This window comes from Pieris rapae, chromosome W (genome assembly GCF_905147795.1).
Source record: "Pieris rapae chromosome W, ilPieRapa1.1, whole genome shotgun sequence".
Lineage (NCBI taxonomy): Eukaryota > Metazoa > Arthropoda > Insecta > Lepidoptera > Pieridae > Pieris > Pieris rapae.
This window is the reverse complement of record NC_059533.1, coordinates 538,836-556,121: the sequence shown is the minus strand read 5'-3', so window position 1 is coordinate 556,121 and position 17,286 is coordinate 538,836. Positions and strand designations below refer to the sequence as shown.

General features: G+C 34.4%; 2 long non-coding RNA genes across 2 annotated transcripts; one reads left to right on the top strand and one right to left on the bottom strand.

Moving 5' to 3' along the window:
• The first annotated feature begins 6,701 nt into the window (after positions 1-6,701).
• LOC123690509 lies at positions 6,702-7,185 on the top strand. The gene is made up of 2 exons (XR_006751128.1): positions 6,702-6,991; positions 7,072-7,185. It is a non-coding gene; the product is annotated as an uncharacterized LOC123690509 (long non-coding RNA).
• Positions 7,186-12,007: 4,822 nt separating this feature from the next.
• LOC123690508 lies at positions 12,008-12,461 on the bottom strand. Its single transcript, XR_006751127.1, has 2 exons — positions 12,202-12,461; positions 12,008-12,121 (listed from the first exon to the last, which is right to left on the bottom strand). It is a non-coding gene; the product is annotated as an uncharacterized LOC123690508 (long non-coding RNA).
• Between the last annotated feature and the right edge of the window lie 4,825 nt (positions 12,462-17,286).

Genomic DNA, 17,286 nt, shown 5'->3' with positions numbered 1-17,286 from the left:
GAGAACAAATACGCAAAACCACGTTGACCATGTGTCACAGAGAACAAATACGCAAAACCACGTTGACCATGAGTCACAAAGAACATATATGAGAAAAATAGAATTCGGGCAGGAAAATAGACTCAATCTAGAAGCACTTATAGTGAAACAGACTGAAAGAATCGACCAACTCATTTCACAACTCGGCACAATGATGAACCTCATCATGACACTCATCAGTAGGCTACCACAATGATATCCCTGCGTATCGCCACCTGGAATATCAATGGCCTAACGCCAAATAAAAAAGAACTGGAAATACTGTTAAAGCATAACAAAATCGACATTGGTCTAATATCCGAAACCCATCTAAATGATCGTAAGAATATTAAGATAGACAACTATGACGTATATTGTACTAATCATCCCGATAGCACGTCACATGGAGGGTCGGCAGTCATTGTAAGGAATAACATCGGACACCACCTCCATGCCAAGTTCCGAGAAGACTGGATGCAGGCCACTACCATCACTATAAATTCAAGCTTGGGCCACATCAATGTAAGTGCTGTATATTGTCCGCCAAAGCATAAACTGAAACAACACATGTTTGACCGCTACTTTCAGAGCTTGGGAAACAGATATATATGTGGTGGGGACTGGAACTGTAAACACACTCATTGGGGCTCAAGATTAACGAATAGCAAAGGACGTGAGTTGAAAAAATGTGTCGATAAACACAAACTTATAACACTAGGAACAGGAAAACCAACTTATTGGCCAACAGATGCCAACAGAATACCTGACCTACTGGACTTTTTTATGGTGAAGGGACTGTCTGATGTGTATTTTGACGTGGCTCCTTCGTCTGATGGTGGGTCTGACCACACGCCTGTCATAGCAACATTTAGCGTTACGGCTATACACAGAGAACAGAGACTGGCACTATATAATCATAAAACAGACTGGGACGCATTCGCTGAATACCTGGAAGATGAGGTGGATTTAAAGGTTAAGCTCAAGACAGAAGAAGATATAGATGAGGCAACATTCTACATCACGAATCTCATCCAAGTTGCTGCGTGGCGTGCCACCCCGACACTGAGCTCTCCCAATCAAGTAGATAACATACCAATGGAAATACGCAACAAGCTGGAAGAAAAACGGAGACAAAGAAGGCGATTACACACCAGCAGATCAAATGTAGACAGGTCAGAATTCAATAGAATATCTAGAGAACTAAAAGAGTTAATCAAAGAAAATCAGAACACAACCTTCCAAGAAAAACTCTGTACACTCTCGGCGCACAAGAAAGATAATTACTCACTCTGGAAAATAACTAAAAACTTTAAAAGACCACAAAACCATATACCGCCTATAAGGACATCTACAAATGACCCGTGGGCTAGGAGCGGCAGTGAAAAGGCTGAACTCTTCGCTAGCCACCTTAGTGAAGTCTTCAAACCAAACCAATCATCGATGACTGAGTTTGAAGAGGAAGTGGACAGAATTATCAATAGTGACCAGCAGTTATCACTACCGCTAAAACTTGTCACCCCACCGGAACTAATGCGAACAATAAGCTACCTGGAAAACAAAAAGGCTCCTGGTTTCGACCTAATAACAGGTGAAATCCTTAAAAAAATGCCTAGAAAACCAATCGTATTCCTAACAATGTTATTTAATGCCATTTATAGAATACAGTACTACCCAAAGCTATGGAAGATATCACAAATAATTATGATTGCAAAACCAGGGAAACCACCAACAGAACCTAGCTCATACAGGCCTATAAGTCTTCTTCCTACAATGTCAAAGGTTTTTGAAAAAACTTTCCTGCGGAGACTAAAACCATTTCTGGATGAAAATAGGATTATACCCGATCACCAATTTGGTTTCCGGGAAAAACATGCTACTGTAGAACAAGTACACCGAGTGGTTCACAAAATAAGGCAATCGCTAGAGAAAAAAGAGTATTGTCCAGCAGTATTCATAGACATTCAACAGGCTTTCGATAGAGTTTGGCACAAAGGATTGCTGTACAAGCTGAAAACGCTCCTACCAAACTCATTTTATATGATCCTAAAATCTTACCTTGATCAAAGAAGATTTCAAGTGAAGTATGAGGAAGAGCTTTCAAGGCTTTATTGCATCACTGCCTCAGTTCCACAAGGATCAGTGCTTGGCCCGGTCCTTTACTCGCTGTATACGGCAGACTTGCCTGAAACGGAGAATGTTGTGACGGCAACATACGCGGATGACACTGCATGCCTCGCAAGCGATGTAAATCCGTATAGCGCCTCAATGAAACTACAGGAACAACTTGATAAGGTGAACGAGTGGCTACAGAGGTGGAGAATCAAACCTAGCATTGGTAAATCAGTCCAAGTAACATTTACACTGCGAAGGGGCGATTGTCCACCTGTGTATATGGAAGACAAACCGTTACCAAGCAAAAACAGCGTGAAATATCTCGGACTACATCTGGACAGAAGGCTGACCTGGGCTAATCATATAAAAGCCAAGAAAACAGAAGCCACCTTGAAATTTAAAGAGTTATCTTGGCTTCTAGGCCAGCAATCTAAACTGAACCTCAGCAACAAATTGCTTGTCTACAAGGCCATAATACAACCGATCTGGACATACGGAATAGAACTCTGGGGCTGTGCATGCAATTCCAACATCGAAATTCTCCAAAGATTTCAAAACATTGCACTGCGAACTATTTCAAATGCTCACTGGTTTGTAAGAAACATCGAAATTCACGATTACCTGGAGATGCCAACCGTAAAAGAAGTGATCCGCAAAAACAGTTGTAGATACCGAGAAAGATTAAGGAAGCACACAAATGAACTGGCCAAGAATCTGTTAAGTCCAGGAGATGACGTGACTCGCCTAAAAAGATGGCAAATACTAGACCTAGACCAGAGAAACTAATCTAAAATCTAGTTTCTACAACACATACGGTGCCCTTCAAAGGAATCGCACCCTACCATAACTACCCTCGGAGAATATCTGATTATGGCTGATAGCCGATTGCAGATGAAAAAAAAAAAAAAAAAAAAAAAAAAAAAAAAAAATTAAGGAAATTAAAAGAATGATATCAAAATACCCTGAAAAATATAACTTTGTAATATTAGGCGACATTAACATAGATATCAAGATGTCAAACCCACACGTACAACAATATTTAAACCTGATGTATGAATCAGGCTTAGAGTGCGGCATTAGTCAGTACACTCGGGTAGAAACCAAAGGTAACATAATTACAAGGTCGTGTTTAGATCATAATATCTTCTTACGTAATGTAAATAGTAGTAACACAAAAACATCCGTTATCCAAAATGCACTGGCTGATCATCACATTACCGGTTTATCTATTGTGTTCACTTATAAATTAATAACTCAACAAGACAATAAAAAAATACAACACGAACTATATAACATGGACCGCAGGCTTAGCCCACACAAACCCAATTGATATTCTAAACTTCATTATAAAGAAATTTACAAACGTATACAATAATTGCAAAAAAGTAGTTAAATTTAAAGTAGGCAAAAGACATCAATGTGTATGGATGACAAACAAAATAAATTATATGTGCGCTGAAAGACGTAAACTATTCCTAATTTGGAAAGGGGATGAAAGTAACTTAAAAAATAGACTATTATATAATATTTACAGAAATAAAAGAAATAAATATATTAACAACGTTAAAAACCATTACTATAAGAAAGAAATAACAGAAAATTTTAAAAACCCCAAAAAACAGTGGGAAATTATAAATGCAATATGCGGCAAAATAACTAAATCAATCGATGAAATAATAATGAATTCGTTTGATAACATAAACTTAACAAGTCTGGTAAACAACTTTGCTACAGAATTTCAAAATAATGTTAAAAAAATCTGTACATACTGTGATAAACCATTATTAGACGTCAATTCCTACGCAATGCAACCAAATATAACAATAAGATTGAAAAAAGCAAGCAATCACATTATTTACTCCATTTCACATGAATGAAAAAAAAAGTCCTGGAATCGACGGAATCAGAATGAAAGATTTAAAGTTCATAAACGGACAAATAACACCATTAATAACTCATTTAATAAACTCCTGTATTGCATATTCTCTATATCCAGACAAACTAAAAGTCGGCTGTGTACGACCTGTATACAAAAAAGGGTCGAAAAACGAAATAAACAATTACAGACCAATAACAATATTACCCTGCATAGATAAAATAATAGAGAGGTACCTTGGTAACAAATTAAATAAATTTATCAAAGAAAATAAGATTATAAACGATAAACAATTTGGCTTCCAAAAACAAAAAAACACTTCTCAACTTCTGTTTCAATTTACCAACCAGATCAACAAGCACATGAATGATCGTCGTCATGTGCTCGCTGTCTTCATTGACTTTAGCAAAGCCTTTGAAACACTTAATCATACAACCCTATTTTTAAAATTACGCCAAAATTCCAAATTCCTAGAACTATTAAAAAACTATCACATGAACAGATTTACTGCGGTTAACATAGGCGGGGCCTTCAGCCAGCTGATCCGTACCGAAGAGGGCGTCGCCCAGGGGTCAATAACCGGGCCGACTGAATACCTCTTATATGTAAACGACATGCCTAACATATTTACTGAAGCAAGTGTCTATCAATTTGCAGACGATACTTGTCTACTTGCTGCACACAAAGACATCTCCGTAGCTCAAAAACAACTCCAGCACAACTTCAACCAACTATGCAAATGGGCACACGATTCAGGCCTCATCATTAACGCACAAAAAACGAAATTACTACGCATCCACTCACCATACTTGCGCACGGGATTAAGGCCATCCATCACAGCTCACTCACACCAATGCTTTCATTCATCGAACTATACAAATTGTAATTGCATTAAACTAGAACTAGTTAAACAACATACCTACTTAGGTTTGATTATAGACAATAACTTCAATTGGAAACCTCACATCGAACATATTTGTAACAAACTTAGAGCAATAATGTCCCGTTTGCATATCATTAAATATAAATTACCATACAATACATTAAGGATGTTGTACCTCTCACTAGCAGACTCCATTATAAACTATTGTCTGAGTAGTTATGGCCGCACACACAAAACAAGCATAAATAAAAATTTTAATTTACAATATAGACTTTTAAAGACAATTGTACCACCAAAGGTAAAACAGAAATTGAATCTGAAGGAAAAAGCCTTGTTTCACTATTGTAAGATACTCAATATATATGATAAAATTGAATTATCTATTGTGTGTGAGGCTCACGGTCATATAGATTCGTTAGTAAAAAAAGAAAGACATAACAATCTACGTGTTTTGCCCTACTCACCTAACTACATAAAACCCAACTTTAAAAATTCATACGGTCAACGGACCTGGGAGTACATGCTTCCTAGCATCTTAAATAATATACCGAACCAAACCTTGAATAGTTTACTAAATAATATAAACAAAAGTAAATTTATACTCAAATCCCACTATTTGTCCCGTTATGCTTAAAAATATACAGATAAGAATAGATCATAACTGTGTAAAAAACTCGATAAAAAATTGTAGCCTAAGTGTTATTCTGTTGTACAAGCTATATCATTGCAAGGATCCATTAAAATTCATTAAGACTGACTTGATATTGTGTAACAAAATGAACGTAATAATATTATCATTAAAGTGGTATAGACATATTTCCGGCACTTTGTTTGTATCTAGAAATGTTGGCGTATGACTGTACTTTATGCTATAAAATAAGATACTATGTAAGTGTTAAATTAATTATGTAATCAAACAGTCGAGTAGCAGCGACCACACCATGCCGCACTTAAATCTGTTGGTTTCAGCGCATAGTTATTTGCATGTACCCTCATGTATCCTTTTATCACATGTATTGAATAAATAAAAAAATAAAAAAATGTACATTTTAGTGCGTATCTACGATACGCTACACACTTTTTCCCCCTTCCGCCTCTCATTTTTCAGTAAATTGTTGTTAAAAATTGTTGTAAATCGAGATCGGTAAATTTTTTTTTTAACTTTTTTATTTGAGGTTTTCCTAATGCAGTCTCATACTTGATATACAGATTCATTGACTGGCCCTGGGTTCCGAGGTTTGACCATTTTTATGCCTTACGGCACTCTACTATGTCTATTTTAAGTTTTAACTATAGTCAAACTTAACAATTTGTCATTTTGTTGCCAGTGCAATGAACAATGACATCCCATAAAAAATGTTTTTTTTTGTGGGGAATATTTATTTTGTATGACAACACTAGACAAACTGAGTGAATGATATCCAATTTTGACATCTTCATCAGTGTTCACAACCGTACGATAATTATCGTACATGTACGATAATTTCATAGCTACGTACGATGGTACGTGACTATCGTACACAGATTGTACGATAATTTCCGTTCTCATGAAAAATTTGATTATTACACAGATAGCCCAATAATAATTACAGTTTTTAGTGTTAGTGCCATCTATTGGCTCATTGTTTTATTAGGATCACATGCCGTTGCTTCATGGCGCAATCCTTTCATTGGTTATTACTGTTGTTAATTATAAATTCGAAATGTTGGCACGTTCATGACACTCAAAGTGCCCTCGTCCGACGTCCACTCCCAGCTCAACTTCGAACATTTAATTTGAATTATTATTTTTTCAATTTAAAAAAACACAAGTTACATTATTGTTGTTTATTGTTACATTATTGCACGTTTCATATCATTTTTAAAAGTATTTTATCCGTTTTCCAGACTTGTACGATAATTTTTCGGCCTCTGGTACGATAGTTGCCTGGCTTCAGGTTGTGAACACTGATCTTCATTCGTTATTTGTGCTTGAAAAGTTTGAAGTGTCAAATTAATCAAAATATAAATAAAGTTGTTTTTCTGTTTTAATACGGTTTACACCTATAACGATACTAAAATATACAAATAACGATGTCAGCAAGCAGCCAACGGGCAAACAAGTAAGTACAAACAAACGTGTTATTTATTCCGAGTTATCTTGTGTTTCATAGAAAAGTAATACATTTATGTTTTGTTAAAGGGACCGTACTAACTGGGCTCAAAAAGAAACCGCCAAATTGATGATGCTACTCAAGGATTACCCAGTCCTAACCTGAAAAGAAACGGATCACTCCAGCAATCTATCAAAACAAAAGAGAGAGCATGATTTGCCCAATTATGCTAAGGAAGAGAATAAAAAACATTTGCTGCACAAAGAAGCATAATGTCGTACAGGATTTTACAGTGGGGTCGGGCTGCTGACATTGAATCCATTTTTATATTTTTCAAAAGAAAGCTGTCATAGCCAGTTATAATCTTTGTTGTTACAAATCTGTTAGACATAATTTCATTACTAGAAATAAAGATGAAATACCTGAACTATCTTTCAGATTAGCCAAAATTCAAACCTCATTTATGGGGTATATTGGGTTAAAAGTTACAATAAAATACCCTGTGACATATTAAAACTCCTCAATAAGTGAAAATTTCCTCTAATTTGTAAACAAGTATATTACAAATTACAGGATTATATTCAAGATATAAGAATGCTTTGAAACAACCTGGTCCTGCTTCATAGCACAATCATAGAGCCTTGACAAAATCAATTGGTTGCTGATCTAAATTTACATATTATTTTTTGTTGCATAATACTACAAACACATTATTTTATGTTTATCTCACACAGTGTTTTATTAGTTTTTTATTTCTCATTAATGTATAATATTCTATGGTTTCAATATTTGTAAATATGTGAGGAACATGTATGTATACTAACTACAATAAAGACCTGTATAGTAATATTATTTTAGGAGTTCATCATCTTCGAATTCTTTGTTAACATTGTCTTTATTTAACTTATGTATACAAATATTCTAAATTATTCTATTTTATTTTAAAAGAAAGAGTTCTTCTCCACATGATACTACCTTTTGGAAGAGGCAAATAGAATAATGTTTATTCAAAAGTGCTATTTTAGGTGGTCTAATTGGAATAAATGATTTGATTTGAAGCCCACCGAAAAATCCATGCAAGTGAAATGCAAGAAGAAACAATTAGGTAGAAAATATTAAATTGCTATTTTAAGGTTTCATGTAAATATTGTATTGTTTGTTAATAAAAATTGTCTGTATTTATGTTATAATTAAACATTTTATTAATCTAGTCACATGTTTCATTTAAAATGTCTTGTAATAAAGTAGATTGATGCTAACTCATATATGTAATATAAAGTCCTAGAGAATATCCTAGGTCGCTAACTAATGTATAGCTGTAGTTCATTGTCAGTATGTAGGTATAAATGAGTTAATATTATAGGCTTTTAAATAAATGACGAATTTAATATTATTTATTAATATACTTCATTATTTTCTACCGCGGTTCTGTAGCTAGTAATGATTCTAATGCTAAATCTCTGCTATGGACGGTAAAGTGTGGAATTTCTATCGTCTTTCGGCAGATATTCCCTCTTTTATATAAATATATTCTGCAATATACAACAATGATAGCCTGTAGATTTTTTGCAGGGAAACCTTCTTTTCCACACTCTAAATGCTCTTTCCACCACATTTCACGTAATTTTTTGCTTTTTCTTATAGTAAATATATTTATCACAACTTGATATCTGTGAGAAACAGCTGTTACTATATGAATAACCAGCGGCCATCTTGTTTAACCTTCCTACACTGAGTACTGCCAGCCCGGCCGCCACCCGCCTCCCGTGCGCCCCGCGCCGCGTCGTCGCCACGCACGCCAGCAGGCACACCACGGGCGCGCATTTCAGCGCCGCCGCGGACGCCGACGGTGCGCCGCAACCCACGGTGAAATAAACACCCACAGCCTTGAAGAACGGCACCAGCTTCCCGCTCTCGCCCACGCGCTTCATCTGAATCGATTATTATTCATAAAACAATTTCTTAGACGTTCCGCGGCACCAATGTGTCAAGAACCGTAGCCGCCTGAATTCTTCGGCGAAGCTCATATTGTTTTTTCTTTAAGTTTTGATGTTGTTTACTTGAATAAAAACAATATGATGACAAGGCGACGATGATCCACAGGAACGACGGTCTGCGTAAATTATATTACGCAAACACATTACATTTTACATTATTTTTCTATTTCAAAAGTATTTTTTTATAATACAGCACAAAACTGTTGATAATTCATTATTATACTTCTAGTTAAGACTCTAACATACGCCGATGACTTTGAGGATTTGACCTCTACTACAAACAATAATTTTCTAACGTCATCTAGTCTAACAAAATAGTAAATAGTCTAACAAAACTACGTGAATACGAAACCAATTATTAGCTAAGTATAAAAATTTATAAATAAATATTGGGCTAGAAAAAATGGTGGCTGCCAATTATTTAACTAGTACATACATGATTTTTTTTGTTTAATTCGTTCTGAGGTTAAAACTTTTTAATGTCAGTATTGCTAAAATACCGAAACCGAGTCATCATCATCAGCTGACGATGGACTCTGAAGGTTGGTACTGGATCTCGAGGATGGTAAGCAGTAGACATACCGTCATTGAGCTCGTTGTAATCAGCTCAGCGAGACGATACAAGAAATGTGACTATATGAACCTGATGATGGACTCCGAAGGTGGGTACTGGGTCTCGAGGATGGTAAGCAGTAGACATACCGTCATTGAGCTCGTTGTAATCAGCTCAGCGAGACGATACAAGAAATGTGACTATATGAACCTGATGATGGACTCCGAAGGTGGGTACTGGGTCTCGAGGATGGTAAGCAGTAGACATACCGTCATTGAGCTCGTTGTAATCAGCTCAGCGAGACGATACAAGAAATGTGACTATATGAACCTGATGATGGACTCCGAAGGTGGGTACTGGGTCTCGAGGATGGTAAGCAGTAGACATACCGTCATTGAGCTCGTTGTAATCAGCTCAGCGAAATTATACTTAAGAATTACGTACCTACGCGTACACAACATGTAATATTTTACTACCTATTATTTTGCCATTTTATTTATTGACTATACGGTTTATTGCTTAACGTATGAAGCCACTATTAAATTTTTCTATTAAAATATAGGTAATAACATTTAATTGACATGTTAAGTAAACCCAGAACTACATAATATATCATCAATAATAACGAAAAACATGTTATTTAGTAGGTAATTTTAAAAAATTCAGGGCTACATTTTGATTTTAGGCGTTAATAGTTTAATTTGCTACCCCCATTGTAATTTATATAATTATGTTATTATTCATGTGTAAAATTAAAAATATTCGGTAACGTATTACAAGAAAACTTATCAAATCGGAAGGAGTTATCGTTTCTTTATACAACAGTAGGTATTTTCTTTGTCCATACACAACGTAAACAAACAGTTTCTAATGCGTAATAAACACGCAATACTTGTTTCATGTAAGTCCTATCATAAATAGCAATGATGAATTAAACAGAACTGGAAGCATTCAATTCGAGTGGTTTCTCGGCCCTCCCCCACGAAGCAATTCGAAAATCGAAAATATTTTGGTCCCAAGATAAATGCGCATAATTTATCGTACTTAGCCGTGTTCACAACCTGAAGCCAGGCAATTATCGTACAAGTGCCGAAAAATTATCGTACGTGGATAAAAATTATCGTACAAGTCAGGAAAATGGATAAAATACTTTTAAAAATGATATAAAATGTGACAATAATATGTTGGAAATGATTTATAGTTTAAATCTTATAAATTTGTGATCAATGTAAAAATAACGAGTTATATTAGCATTAGAATCATTACTAGCTACAGAACCGCGGTAGAAAATAATGAAGTATATTAATAAATAATATTAAATTCATCATTTATTTAAAATTACATACTGACAATGAACTACAGCTATACATTAGTTAGCGACCTAGGATATTCTCTAGGACTTTATATTACATATATGAGTTAGCATCAATCTACTTTATTACAAGACATTTTAAATGAAACATGTGACTAGATTAATAAAATGTTTAATTATAACATAAATACAGACAATTTTTATTAACAAACAATACAATATTTACATGAAACCTTAAAATAGCAATTTAATATTTTCTACCTAATTGTTTCTTCTTGCATTTCACTTGCATGGATTTTTCGGTGGGCTTCAAATCAAATCATTTATTCCAATTAGACCACCTAAAATAGCACTTTTGAATAAACATTATTCTATTTGCCTCTTCCAAAAGGTAGTATCATGTGGAGAAGAACTCTTTCTTTTAAAATAAAATAGAATAATTTAGAATATTTGTATACATAAGTTAAATAAAGACAATGTTAACAAAGAATTCGAAGATGATGAACTCCTAAAATAATATTACTATACAGGTCTTTATTGTAGTTAGTATACATACATGTTCCTCACATATTTACAAATATTGAAACCATAGAATATTATACATTAATGAGAAATAAAAAACTAATAAAACACTGTGTGAGATAAACATAAAATAATGTGTTTGTAGTATTATGCAACAAAAAATAATATGTAAATTTAGATCAGCAACCAATTGATTTTGTCAAGGCTCTATGATTGTGCTATGAAGCAGGACCAGGTTGTTTCAAAGCATTCTTATATCTTGAATATAATCCTGTAATTTGTAATATACTTGTTTACAAATTAGAGGAAATTTTCACTTATTGAGGAGTTTTAATATGTCACAGGGTATTTTATTGTAACTTTTAACCCAATATACCCCATAAATGAGGTTTGAATTTTGGCTAATCTGAAAGATAGTTCAGGTATTTCATCTTTATTTCTAGTAATGAAATTATGTCTAACAGATTTGTAACAACAAAGATTATAACTGGCTATGACAGCTTTCTTTTGAAAAATATAAAAATGGATTCAATGTCAGCAGCCCGACCCCACTGTAAAATCCTGTACGACATTATGCTTCTTTGTGCAGCAAATGTTTTTGATTCTCTTCCTTAGCATAATTGGGCAAATCATGCTCTCTCTTTTGTTTTGATAGATTGCTGGAGTGATCCGTTTCTTTTCAGGTTAGGACTGGGTAATCCTTGAGTAGCATCATCAATTTGGCGGTTTCTTTTTGAGCCCAGTTAGTACGGTCCCTTTAACAAAACATAAATGTATTACTTTTCTATGAAACACAAGATAACTCGGAATAAATAACACGTTTGTTTGTACTTACTTGTTTGCCCGTTGGCTGCTTGCTGACATCGTTATTTGTATATTTTAGTATCGTTATAGGTGTAAACCGTATTAAAACAGAAAAACAACTTTATTTATATTTTGATTAATTTGACACTTCAAACTTTTCAAGCACAAATAACGAATGAAGATCAGTGTTCACAACCTGAAGCCAGGCAACTATCGTACCAGAGGCCGAAAAATTATCGTACAAGTCTGGAAAACGGATAAAATACTTTTAAAAATGATATGAAACGTGCAATAATGTAACAATAAACAACAATAATGTAACTTGTGTTTTTTTTAATTGAAAAAATAATAATTCAAATTAAATGTTCGAAGTTGAGCTGGGAGTGGACGTCGGACGAGGGCACTTTGAGTGTCATGAACGTGCCAACATTTCGAATTTATAATTAACAACAGTAATAACCAATGAAAGGATTGCGCCATGAAGCAACGGCATGTGATCCTAATAAAACAATGAGCCAATAGATGGCACTAACACTAAAAACTGTAATTATTATTGGGCTATCTGTGTAATAATCAAATTTTTCATGAGAACGGAAATTATCGTACAATCTGTGTACGATAGTCACGTACCATCGTACGTAGCTATGAAATTATCGTACATGTACGATAATTATCGTACGGTTGTGAACACTGATGAAGATGTCAAAATTGGATATCATTCACTCAGTTTGTCTAGTGTTGTCATACAAAATAAATATTCCCCACAAAAAAAAACATTTTTTATGGGATGTCATTGTTCATTGCACTGGCAACAAAATGACAAATTGTTAAGTTTGACTATAGTTAAAACTTAAAATAGACATAGTAGAGTGCCGTAAGGCATAAAAATGGTCAAACCTCGGAACCCAGGGCCAGTCAATGAATCTGTATATCAAGTATGAGACTGCATTAGGAAAACCTCAAATAAAAAAGTTAAAAAAAAAATTTACCGATCTCGATTTACAACAATTTTTAACAACAATTTACTGAAAAATGAGAGGCGGAAGGGGGAAAAAGTGTGTAGCGTATCGTAGATACGCACTAAAATGTACATTTTTTTATTTTTTTATTTATTCAATACATGTGATAAAAGGATACATGAGGGTACATGCAAATAACTATGCGCTGAAACCAACAGATTTAAGTGCGGCATGGTGTGGTCGCTGCTACTCGACTGTTTGATTACATAATTAATTTAACACTTACATAGTATCTTATTTTATAGCATAAAGTACAGTCATACGCCAACATTTCTAGATACAAACAAAGTGCCGGAAATATGTCTATACCACTTTAATGATAATATTATTACGTTCATTTTGTTACACAATATCAAGTCAGTCTTAATGAATTTTAATGGATCCTTGCAATGATATAGCTTGTACAACAGAATAACACTTAGGCTACAATTTTTTATCGAGTTTTTTACACAGTTATGATCTATTCTTATCTGTATATTTTTAAGCATAACGGGACAAATAGTGGGATTTGAGTATAAATTTACTTTTGTTTATATTATTTAGTAAACTATTCAAGGTTTGGTTCGGTATATTATTTAAGATGCTAGGAAGCATGTACTCCCAGGTCCGTTGACCGTATGAATTTTTAAAGTTGGGTTTTATGTAGTTAGGTGAGTAGGGCAAAACACGTAGATTGTTATGTCTTTCTTTTTTTACTAACGAATCTATATGACCGTGAGCCTCACACACAATAGATAATTCAATTTTATCATATATATTGAGTATCTTACAATAGTGAAACAAGGCTTTTTCCTTCAGATTCAATTTCTGTTTTACCTTTGGTGGTACAATTGTCTTTAAAAGTCTATATTGTAAATTAAAATTTTTATTTATGCTTGTTTTGTGTGTGCGGCCATAACTACTCAGACAATAGTTTATAATGGAGTCTGCTAGTGAGAGGTACAACATCCTTAATGTATTGTATGGTAATTTATATTTAATGATATGCAAACGGGACATTATTGCTCTAAGTTTGTTACAAATATGTTCGATGTGAGGTTTCCAATTGAAGTTATTGTCTATAATCAAACCTAAGTAGGTATGTTGTTTAACTAGTTCTAGTTTAATGCAATTACAATTTGTATAGTTCGATGAATGAAAGCATTGGTGTGAGTGAGCTGTGATGGATGGCCTTAATCCCGTGCGCAAGTATGGTGAGTGGATGCGTAGTAATTTCGTTTTTTGTGCGTTAATGATGAGGCCTGAATCGTGTGCCCATTTGCATAGTTGGTTGAAGTTGTGCTGGAGTTGTTTTTGAGCTACGGAGATGTCTTTGTGTGCAGCAAGTAGACAAGTATCGTCTGCAAATTGATAGACACTTGCTTCAGTAAATATGTTAGGCATGTCGTTTACATATAAGAGGTATTCAGTCGGCCCGGTTATTGACCCCTGGGCGACGCCCTCTTCGGTACGGATCAGCTGGCTGAAGGCCCCGCCTATGTTAACCGCAGTAAATCTGTTCATGTGATAGTTTTTTAATAGTTCTAGGAATTTGGAATTTTGGCGTAATTTTAAAAATAGGGTTGTATGATTAAGTGTTTCAAAGGCTTTGCTAAAGTCAATGAAGACAGCGAGCACATGACGACGATCATTCATGTGCTTGTTGATCTGGTTGGTAAATTGAAACAGAAGTTGAGAAGTGTTTTTTTGTTTTTGGAAGCCAAATTGTTTATCGTTTATAATCTTATTTTCTTTGATAAATTTATTTAATTTGTTACCAAGGTACCTCTCTATTATTTTATCTATGCAGGGTAATATTGTTATTGGTCTGTAATTGTTTATTTCGTTTTTCGACCCTTTTTTGTATACAGGTCGTACACAGCCGACTTTTAGTTTGTCTGGATATAGAGAATATGCAATACAGGAGTTTATTAAATGAGTTATTAAGGGTGTTATTTGTCCGTTTATGAACTTTAAATCTTTCATTCTGATTCCGTCGATTCCAGGACTTTTTTTTTCATTCATGTGAAATGGAGTAAATAATGTGATTGCTTGCTTTTTTCAATCTTATTGTTATATTTGGTTGCATTGCGTAGGAATTGACGTCTAATAATGGTTTATCACAGTATGTACAGATTTTTTTAACATTATTTTGAAATTCTGTAGCAAAGTTGTTTACCAGACTTGTTAAGTTTATGTTATCAAACGAATTCATTATTATTTCATCGATTGATTTAGTTATTTTGCCGCATATTGCATTTATAATTTCCCACTGTTTTTTGGGGTTTTTAAAATTTTCTGTTATTTCTTTCTTATAGTAATGGTTTTTAACGTTGTTAATATATTTATTTCTTTTATTTCTGTAAATATTATATAATAGTCTATTTTTTAAGTTACTTTCATCCCCTTTCCAAATTAGGAATAGTTTACGTCTTTCAGCGCACATATAATTTATTTTGTTTGTCATCCATACACATTGATGTCTTTTGCCTACTTTAAATTTAACTACTTTTTTGCAATTATTGTATACGTTTGTAAATTTCTTTATAATGAAGTTTAGAATATCAATTGGGTTTGTGTGGGCTAAGCCTGCGGTCCATGTTATATAGTTCGTGTTGTATTTTTTTATTGTCTTGTTGAGTTATTAATTTATAAGTGAACACAATAGATAAACCGGTAATGTGATGATCAGCCAGTGCATTTTGGATAACGGATGTTTTTGTGTTACTACTATTTACATTACGTAAGAAGATATTATGATCTAAACACGACCTTGTAATTATGTTACCTTTGGTTTCTACCCGAGTGTACTGACTAATGCCGCACTCTAAGCCTGATTCATACATCAGGTTTAAATATTGTTGTACGTGTGGGTTTGACATCTTGATATCTATGTTAATGTCGCCTAATATTACAAAGTTATATTTTTCAGGGTATTTTGATATCATTCTTTTAATTTCCTTAATAAAAATGTTTTTGTTCCTGTCTGGAGGTCTATAAATAGCACACAAACCAATCTTATAATTATAACACGTCTTAATTTCACCAAAAATACACTCGTAGCTGAGGTTGCTTATTTTGAATCTTGTAAATGACACGCTTTTATGCACATACACTAGGATGCCGCCTCCCTTTTTGGCATGGCGCAGTTCGGAGTACATTTCATAGTCTTGAAGTTGAAATAATGTTTTGGATGTATCTGTGATATTCGCCTCTGTGATCACGACGACGTGTACGGTGTACGGTGATTTTGTTGCAGCTTGGAGCAGATTTTACTGGATATGTCCACGGGATCCTCATCTGCCGCTTCTTTGATTCCGCATATTTCAATTTGGTTTGACATTTGTAATTGCGCCATAGTATTGATTCTTTGTTCCAAGGTCTCATGTTTGAGCATTGAATTTTTTACACAATTTTTCAGGTCTTGGCATTGGTCTTCAACAATTTTGATGCTGGATTCGTACAATTCATTTTTTTCCTCATACTCGTCAATTTTATCCGAGTAGAATTGTAGGGTAGATTGCAGCTCCGACGTAATTATTTCTCTGACCTCTCGCCGTATATCGTGAAGAATCTTTTGTGTAACTTTGTTTTGCGCCAAATTAGATACGGATTCGTTATCCGTATTATCCTCTTCATCGGCATCAGGTAGGATGCAGGATAGACGTTTAGGTTTGACACCACCCGCACAATTGCGACATTTCCAGTCTACTGAGTCAGTAGCCACGAGCGCGCTTAGTTGTTCCGTAGTTATGGATGCACAAGCGCCATGTATCCATTTACTACACTTTCCACACTGCACTCCTGGGCTTTTTTTGGTAACTGTCTTCGCGCATTTAAAACATTTAACCATGATGATGAATAATGTGCGCGCGCGCAATGCCGTTAGGTGCGTTCCGGTTCGCGTCGAGCGAGCGACTGAATGGTGTAGTATTTTCCATACGATTTTGATGTATGTGGCAATATAAATACAGGACACTAAGAAAAGAAGAAAACAGACGTCACTCAGAACAGAGTTTTAAGATGAGTGAGCATGTATTTTTCCTATGAGCCTTTCTATAAGAATATAAATTAATTACCGTTGTTTGTGAAGAAATATATCAATTTAACAAAGATAA